We start from the raw sequence: 10,054 nt of genomic DNA, 5'->3' as shown, positions 1-10,054 counted from the left end.
CAGGAAACCATGACCATCTGTTGATCAACGAGCTAGTCAACTAGAGGCTCACTAGGGACATGTTGTGGTCTATGTATTCACACATGTATTACGGTTTCCGGTCAATAAAATTATAGCATGAACAATAGACAATTATCATGAACAAGGAAATATAATAACAACTATTTTATTATTGCCTCTAGGGCATATTTCCAACAAACTACACATGTCAGGAAAGATAGAAATTGAGTTAACAAAAATGGCTTGATAACAAAAATGCCCTTGGTTAACTACACTGACACAAATTCAATCAAATTAAGTTACAAATAAGAGGAAACGAGATACAAATCCAGGAGGAGGTTCATGTTCATTTGACAGACAATACACATTCTAGGAAAGATACAAAGTCATTTTTTACAATGACACAAATTGAATCAAATTCATTAAGTATGCCCTTCAACTTCCTTATCTTCTGCTTGGTGGCCTCTTTGTGTTTGAATAGGTCACCAATCATGTACTCAAGCTTCCTTTTCTCATGCTTCAAATCATCCCTCTCTTGAATCACTTGGTCCCTCTCCTGCACTGCTTGGTCCCCCTCTTTCTCTGCTTTACCCGTGAAGACCTGATGAATGTTGGTTACTGACTTGTCTGTCATCTTCTTCTTCTCAAGTTCGTCCTTTAGATCGGTCAGAGCAAGTTGTGTGTTGCCTAATTGGCTCATTGCCTGCTCCTTCTCAGCCACCATCTTAGCAAAATCGAGCTTGAAATGCCTCAACTCATTCTCCATCTTCTTCTTCTCTTCAAGAACCTTCAAGTTTTCTTCTACACTCACAACATTTTCTCCGAGCCTCTGTTTTTTCTCCTCTTCATACATGGTCCATATACCATCTAGGCTCATCTTCAGAGCATCAGGCCACTCAGGGTCAACCCACTCAACATATCTGCATTTAGGTACTTCCTAACAATTTAGACCAAACGAAAAATTCAGTTAACTGCCAGTATTCAGTTCTGTGCATGATGATGAAACTTAAAACATACTTCAAATGACTTCATGTTTAACAATGCCAAATGCAAAAAATTTACTGACCTTCTATGCACAAGCTAGAAACCTTCTGCCACTATCAACAGATTCAAATGCCACATGCTTCTCACACAAAGATCCATGCCCACATCTAAAGCTAGGCAGATCTGTAGCCAAGCCACTCCATTCCTCATAGGAAATTATGGCAGGTGGCTAAACAAAAGAGATACATTTGGAATCAATTGACAGAGAAACCCTAGCTGAGAAACCCTAGACTGGGTGGGGAGCACACTAACCTTGCTGGTCACATAGTCATCTTGAGAAGAACTGGGAAGATCATCCCATGACACCATGGTTACTGCTGGATGAAGATGAGAAGGGGATCTGGTGGTGCTATTGGACAGAGGAGAGAAGGGATCTGGTGGTGCACAAAATTGAAGATGAAAGATGAGGAAGAAGAAGGGGATCTGGTGGTGGTGGTGGTTGTGATGGTGGATCAAAGCTACATGTAGAGTGCAAGTTGCTGGGTGGGTGTTTGCAGCAGGTGCAAGTACATGCTTGCTTTGGAGTTCAGTTGTGTTGAGAAAGGGGACCCGCGCTGACATGAGTTACAGTTATGACAACAATTAGTTAACATAAGTTAGTTCAATTATGACAGGTTAAGTGCATTTCTATCAGCAATTAGTTATGACAACAGTTCTATCAGTAATTTCAAAGCAATGAGGATAAGTACAATTCTGACAGAATTAGGAGAAAATACACTTCTGTCAGAATTAGTTTAACTACACTTCTGACATCAAATACAGTTCAAACATTAGGACAAAGTCTTCAGATTACTGATATATTATCCATTACAACAAGCATTACAACCAAGACTTCATACTGAGCAAACAACCGTGCCACTACAATGGCTTTTAGTATGCTCAATTTATAACTAGAGATCTCTTAGAACACCTACACCTACTCATTTAACAACACTTCACTTCTTCATAATTAAGGTGCAACACATCACACAAAGCACTATAACAACAGCCATCAGCAACTTTAACAGCAGCAAAATCTCTCTGCCTAATCCTAACAGCATAGCAACTTGCTGCTTGGTAGCATACTTATTCTCACTAGAGCTGGCATAATTAGTTTTGCCTACAGTGCCTCTTCTAGCCATGCCTCTTCCAGCCATGCCCCTTCCAACTGTGCTTCTGCCTGTCATTGATTCAGTCCTCTGCCTCTCAAGCTCTTCCCTCCTGTCCTCAGCTGCACCAGTTGCATCTACAGTAGCATCACCAACCAGATGCACCACATATTCAAGCTCCCAGCACCAGAAATCACAAGTGACCTGAGAATTTTTTTACAGAGTGACAGTAAAGTTCAGAGTGCATGAATCAATGGCAGACTAGTTAACCAACAAGTTCTGTGAGTAATTTTGCAACCAAGGACAGTCTAAACTACTGTATTAATCAGAGTAATGACTAGTTAACCAACTAATGTGCCTAATTTAATCAGTGCTCTGCTTCAATACTACTGTTGCTAAGAATTGACACGACATGAATCAACAAGTAGCTAGGAACTGGCACTTACAGCGTGGTTGATGCACTTGTAGAAGATCCATCCATCATGCTCATCGGTGCTAGACCGGTAGAACCTCACCTGCTCGCCGCAATCCGGGCACCCGATCAATGATACAACAACGGAGCGGCAACGTAATGCATTGCAGACGAAGCTGGAAGACGACATGACGATGGGGACGGAGGCGGTGGAGGAGGGCGTCGGCAATGGCTGCGGTGGCGGGGACGGGAGTTGAGCTAGGGTTGGGAGGAGAAGAAGAGGATACGCGAGCGGCTGACCAGGTGCACGGTCGGTCCGACCAAGTGCGACCAGGTCATGGCGTTTTTGCAACCCCCCCCCCCCCGGATCGACTAGTATTCACCCTAGGATCGACCAGGTGGCGGTCAAAGCGAGCTGGAGGCCACTGACTCGGCCAAGTCAACAAAAACGTACGCGAAATCGTACAAATGGATCAAAGTGAACCCCTTGCGCAAGTACTTGGACCATAGTTAGAGTATTTTGAAGTAGTGGTACAAAACTGTCACCCGGCTCAAGTTTAGTGACATACATTGAATTTTTCTCTTACATGATTTCTTTTTTTTGTCCTTTTAGCTTGCAAAAGGGTTAGATAGAGTTTACAGGTAGTTCACGAAGTTCAGTTCTGTGATTAGAGGTGGATAAACTTGGAGGAATCCCTGCATTCAGTTAGTTAGACCCGGTTAGCAGCTAATAATCATCACAAGGCGGCGGCATTTTAGATATGTTCTTCCCCGGCAGTTCATGTAAATAGGAGGCCGCAATAACTGATGCAACATGTGAAGCTGGATACCAGAAGTTGAGAGCTCGTATCTTAGTATATTATGTGCATGGATTTGATTGTTACTCACTCCGTCCCATAATATAAGAGCGTTTTTGACACTACAGTAGCTCGTTAAATACACAACAGGAGAATCTCGTTAAGGAACAAATGAAGATCATCATTGGCTTGCACCATGGCTGAATTTTTTTTTCAGTGTACCAATCAGGACTTGTGAAAGAGAGGGTGGGGTAGACCGAATTTGACATGGGAGGAGTCCGTTAAGAAAGACCTGAAGGATTGGAGTATCACCAAAGAGCTAGCTATGGACAGAGGTGCGTGGAAGCTTGCTATCCATGTGCCAGAGCCATGAGTTGGTTGCGAGATCTTATGGGTTTCACCTCTAGCCTACCCCAACTTGTTTGGGACTAAAGGCTTTGTTGTTGTTGTTGTACCAATCAGGACTTGTCCACAAGATATGCTAAAGTCCCAGACAGCCAGAAGGGGGAAACCTTTTCATCACTTGTTCCCCTTCTCTTTTCAGTTTTAGATCTTATTGCCATCTTTCATATAGATGTTTTTTAGCTCATAAAAAATTCCGGAAAATGTCTGCCTTGGAGTACATCATGTAAATATTATGTTTATAGCAGCACAGATCGCTGTAGGGTCAACGTATTTAAAAGAGCCATAGAGTTCAAAATATGCAGTGTATTCTGCACAGACAGCATACACCAATCTGTTTCGAAGCAGCATATATAACAAGTTAACCGGTAAAGACGACACAAGAGAATCAAACAAGACACCATAAAGTGGTTTTGCTAGATGAACATCAGCCATTTATAGTAGTGTTTCCAGAGTACACATAATAAAGGAAGAGAAAAACAAAACATGGACTTGAAGCATCCATTGATTCATCACACACAGAGACTTCCGATTATTCGACTTCCACCTGATACAACTGAATGGAGAGAAAAGGATAAAAGGGGGGTGGACTCCTGCCGGAGTTCACCATTGCCGTTTTGTGACTTGCCGATTCTTGCGTACCTCAGGCGACCACCTGGGAGGTCAGGAGAGGCACCGCAAAGCTGAAGCGCTCAGCTTTGCGGTTCATCCCGACCCTGCTTCCGCTCTCAAGAGCCATGTAGATGCTCGAGCCATGCGCCTTCCATAGTCGGTAGGGGCTGTGGACAAGAGGAGAGGGAAGGGTTGCCTTATATGCTCGTGAGGATGCTGATGTCTGCAGGTGCTTTGCCAGGTAAATCATAGTGCAAGGACCTAGAATCTGCAAGGTGGCATTTTAAATTGGCCAGCGTACAATGCATTATTGGAGAAAGGACAATGAGAGTAAACTAAACTTTACTGTGTCGAGTGCTCAATTGCTGGGATTCACAATGATGTCGTTGTTGCCTCGCTACATGTCAATTTCATCTACATTCTCTCTCTAGAGAAACTCCCATTCCACTCCCAGGCCCACTGTTATCAAAAGCAGTTATTTACTCACGAGAACAATGTTAAAACCTACATTGTAAAAAGGAGGGCATTTACAAAAGGCACTGCAGAAGCTATGATCAACATCCAATTCCAGGGCATCTATACTCGTAAACTTCATATCTCTTTTCACTAGATGCAGATTCTACCTCATTATCTCTTTGATTTGTCATTCGATTTTCACTAGCTGTCCCATAATTCCATTGACATTAGACCTTTCAGTTTTATCCAATAGCGCGTATAATAGGTCCTTCCTCGCCGAGCAGTGCTTTCAGCAAGAGATATTTACCAACAAATATAAAACTCAGGAACTGATCATGTGGGCTGAATCTACCATAAAATATAAAGGTAGCCTAAGCCTTTACAAAAAGCTGAAGAAGCACACTCCACCTCTAAAGCTATGCCTTTAAGAATATGGAGCTAGAGCAATGTGGCCTTCCTATTCAGCCACTACTTCATGCTTATCCGAAGTGTTGCATTTCCCAACCCTGGAGTGTAGATTAGAAAGTCCTCTATCTAATTAAATCATCTCCCATCTCGATGCTATTAAAGTTGACATGATCACCAGATCTCAGTTCCAACTTCCAAGTAAGATTACTAGATTAGCACTCTCGAGTCCTAGCTGGACCATCCCTGGATATACATTAAAATCTTCCAAAAAATCAACTAGTACGTATAATCAGTGGACAGGTGCTCCCAGTACGACAGCAAGGAAATCACTACCACCAATCGTGGGGCTCCACTGCTCCACCAAAGTGGGATTTAATCGTTGGCCGCAATCAAGTGGAGCAATCCAACGAACTTTCTGAATGTTAGCTCTTTTAATAGATGGCTGAGGGATGCACATAGTGAGTGCCCTCACAGAAATGCACCAATCAGTGACGTCAGAGACAAGAACCAAGGTTTGTGGTTCCCACCATAGTGATTGATTGGTTACCACTGGCGATGGCCATGGAACATGCTGTGCCTGGTTGATTCTATCAAATCCAGGCAGGCAGGCAGGCAGGCAGGCAGACAGGGAATAGATACTAGATTTATGTTTTAAACCAAGTTAGTTACTTCTTACCAATGGTTATGTGAGTAATTCATATAGCTGCTGTAGAGCTGACTAATTGGGGAATGGCTATTATGCCACCAAATATACAGCATCTTCTCGTGGATGTGGAAATCCAAATGCTCAGCCGAACTCAAAGCTTTTGCCTGTTTGCTCTTTAATGACACAGACTAAATACTCAAGACATGCTTGAAAGACGACCCCATCAACATGGCCATTCCCTTCTCCTGGTAGCAAAAACCCATTAGAGGTTTGATTCTCAAAAGAAAATAGACCAGAAACTCGAAACTGTTCCTATTCGCCAGGTAGCTTTATCAAATTGAGTTTAATAACTTTCATACGAATGGCGGTTCCAGCTACGTTTGCGTACCTCGAGGACCCTTGAAACTCGTGATCATATTTTCTGGAACTGCTCCTTCAGCAGGGGCTGCTGGGCCTCAATTAATCTTTACCTTGCTCCTTCCTCTCAGCAAACCTCTCTCCAGAGAAGCCTTTCTTGTAGCAGCTTGGAACATTTGGAAACAAAGAAATGCTAGAATTTTTTCATAATATTCCTCCTAGTTTAGCCTCCTGGCCTTTTCTCATTAAAAGAGACCCTTTCCTTCTCTCTTACAGAATGAAGGATGAGCAGGCTTACCAGATTAGCAGTTCTTCTCCCCCTCCCCCTGTACAGCCCTCTCTTGTAAATATTACTACTCCCTCCGATCCATATTACTTGTCTCTGGTTTAGTACAAAGTTGGGTACTTGTTTTACTAAATTTGTACTGTCGAGCCTCCCCTATAATTTTCCGTTCAAAAAATATATATCATGTTCAGGGTTGGAAATTAGGTTTGTCGTGCTTAAGGAGAGTAAAACAGATGTATAACGTCCCGTGTTTACTTAGAAAGATAAACTCTGGAACATAGATACAATATTCTTACCAGACTAATCCATAAATTAGGTTTAGCCATGTAGGGGTGACCCCCTTCACGTCAAAGAATCCCCTGAGTAGCCATTCATGATGAAACCAAAGGAGGTCATGACATCAGCAGATAAGGTCTGGAAAGTCAACTATATTGTCAATTCAATACAACAGAGCTGAAAGATGAGTAGGATCAAATTAGAGATTTTATGTCAGACAGTAAATCAGATTCTCTACAATGAAAATTCAAGCAATAAATTGTCACATACTAGCCTCTTAGGTCTTGGGTCTAGATGCTTCGTGCAAATCAGTGGGATGAATCCAATACAACACTATAAGGCTCAGCTAAAGGGTAGATTAACATACCTACTGCATGTCAGCCATCAGGGGAAGGCCTAAGAGCACAACTAAACCAGCTAGTGTAAGCCATTCTAGCATAATAAAATTCAAGTCCCCTCGGTAGCTAACCTAAACAAACAGTTGATATTGAATCCTTTTTAAGGAAAAAGGTCAGAAAACATCAAAGGTTACTTAGCTACATATAAGACTAAATACATCACTATCTTTATTGTTCATGTTCGGAATACAGCTATTCTTGGTGACCTGATGTAGAAACAGATAATTCTGATTAGTGCACAGTTAGTACTTAGTGGTGTCAGATAGAAGGATGCAGGAAGGGAAACCTTAGAGCTTTTTTCGCTTATCATCCCAAGCAAACCATATGATTCTCATTATTCTATTTCTCTGACATGCCAACCAGCATTCCCGCTTATTCAAAGTGTCACAGATCTCATCTTGTCCATTATTACCAAGGTATCTCATTCTACTGTAGATGATTTGCCTCTAATGAATTCAGAACAAGTCACAAACAAATTGAAGCATCCTTTGAGGTTATCTTCAAATATTACCCATAGTTATTTATACCACAGTCAAGTACATGTCAAAATTGATTCATGTCTTCATTATTTTCACCGATAGGAGCAGAACAGTTCTGTAAACTGGACCAGTTGATCTGTTCTGCGTTCTGCCTTCTGAGCCATGTGTGATTAGCACAAAGACAAGACTCAGAACTTTCTGGGAAAATGCAAACGATAAAGAATAAAGTAGCTCTACTGAAGTGTGGTATGAGTATTGCTTCATGAGTCACTAGTAACTTAGTAAGATCCACTAGACCGCAATATATTTTTAACTTATCAAAAAAGCAACTAACAAAACTTATCAGAAAAGTAACTAAGAACTTTTTTGCCCTTGTTTTGGCCCGCTGAGGCTGTGGCAACTACCCAACACCTCAAATTTCATCCAAGAAAAACAATGATCCAACACTTTTAAGAATCGTGATTAGCATGTTGACCATACTGCGCAGTAGGTTAATATAAGCAACAGTGCATGCACTGGAAAAGTAAAATCGGTAACCATTCCAGCCGTTATCAGAATGTGATGAAAAAGAAAAATAAGAAAGCACTGCGTACAGCATACTGTAAGTTTTCAGACAGAATTATTAGTTTATGACCAGCGAAAAGCTCAGTCAGAGGCTCTTCCAGGTAGATGTCTAGATTGGTGCTGAATCATCACTTCTATGCACCAGTCACCAGATGAACTTCAAAACAGTTTGTGCTCAAATAACATGAACAGATAGCTTCAAAGTTTTGTGGAAGCTTACAACGAATACTGATTACTGTGAATGCCTAGCTATAAATTAGACATCATACTACTATAAGCTCATCATTTGAAATAAAATTAACATAAATTCACAGAGCTACCTGAATGAAATCAATTTGGTTCATTCAGGGAATAGGTTGGTCCATGCCATATTGATACTTCAACTGGGCATAATGATGTTTTACGCCTTAGAGGTTGGGTGGTTGACTAGGTTCTCTGGTTGCCACACACGGAGAAGGCGGTCATAAAATGAACAAGTAGCGATAACTGAAGAATTCGTGTTATATTCCGCTGCTTCACTTGTCTGCCAATCTGCACCATATGCTAAGGACTCATGCTTGCAATATGTTTCCATTATGGTAGCACTCCAGCCCCTGCTTTAACAATGGCAAAACCGTTGTGCATGCATGCAGCCAATACGACATCTGCAATATTAGGATGATATTTCAACCTCCATACACCACCTCCTAAATTCAGGGACTTCTCGTTCACAGGTTTCATCATTGATCTCATGCAGTGGCGGAGCTAGCTCCCGGCGACCTGGGGCAGCTGCCCGGGCTGCTCCGGCCATTTTTCACTAAACAATGCAAAGAAACCATGATTTGCAGTACTAATTACTTGGGCAAATGCCGGGCAACATCGCCGTGTAAAGACTTTGCCCCGGCTCCTTCAGCTGGCTGGCTCCGCCACTGATCTCATGTCCCAAACTCTGAGAAATTCGTCATAGCTTCCAGTGAGTAGCATATTCCCCTCCAATGGGTTCTAAGCAATGCAACACACACCCATAGTATGAGTCTTCTTATTCCGAAACACAGCATTCGATGGGCTTTCCCGCAAATCCCAGCAACCGAAAGAGCAGTCGTCCGATCCACTGTACAACAAGTGTGGTCTTGCACGATCGAAATAACATGTCCAAACTTCATACTGATGAGCAGTCCATTGTTCTGATACCTCCAGGCGGTCCTCTCTCATGGGAACCACAGACAGTGAACCATCTGATAATGCAACGGCCAGGGAATCGGCATTTTGGTTCCAGTCCACATACAAGCACATTGATGAAGAAATGTTTCCAGCAACCACATCTGTTAGAACAACACCTGTGTAATTTGGTCATACAAAGCACTTGTATCAGCCCTCAGGATGTACATGTACTTTTAGACATGATCAAGATATTACATATATGAAGTGTTTATTATACTTTACAGCTACATCAGTGTCCGGCATCAGTATGGAATTCACTAGGCTAACTCTTTAATCGAACAACGATATTATGAAAAATATGAGCAATGCATTTCGAGAAGACTAGCAGACGAACCCAACTTTACTTTGATCATCAATCAGCAGCAATTTACCCTAGTTGTCAACAAGGTAATGGCAATCTTCCCAGAATATCGCAGCCTACAAACAGCTTGTTCTGAATCCAGAGTAAACTATGCCTTCCGTATGGACATTGGCAACCAAAAATGGTCATGCTAGTTCTAATGAAACGTAGCCTGCCAGCAGATGCTACCAGTTACACTTAACAGTTAACACATGGCCCTGTTTTAACATAACAACAGTTTTGTACCAAAATTTACTTGTGAGATAGTAACAGCAGTAGCAAGCAGCAC

The 10,054-nt window shown here is 42.0% G+C and overlaps 1 long non-coding RNA gene across 1 annotated transcript; it reads right to left on the bottom strand.

Moving 5' to 3' along the window:
• Positions 1 to 4,131: 4,131 nt before the first annotated feature.
• Positions 4,132 to 8,626, bottom strand: LOC125538996. Its single transcript, XR_007296603.1, has 3 exons — positions 6,254 to 8,626; positions 5,896 to 6,110; positions 4,132 to 4,814 (listed from the first exon to the last, which is right to left on the bottom strand). It is a non-coding gene; the product is annotated as an uncharacterized LOC125538996 (long non-coding RNA).
• Between the last annotated feature and the right edge of the window lie 1,428 nt (positions 8,627 to 10,054).

Source organism: Triticum urartu, chromosome 2, assembly GCF_003073215.2.
Source record: "Triticum urartu cultivar G1812 chromosome 2, Tu2.1, whole genome shotgun sequence".
Lineage (NCBI taxonomy): Eukaryota > Viridiplantae > Streptophyta > Magnoliopsida > Poales > Poaceae > Triticum > Triticum urartu.
Note: the sequence above shows the minus strand (reverse complement) of the source record. Positions and strands in the feature narration are given on the sequence as shown.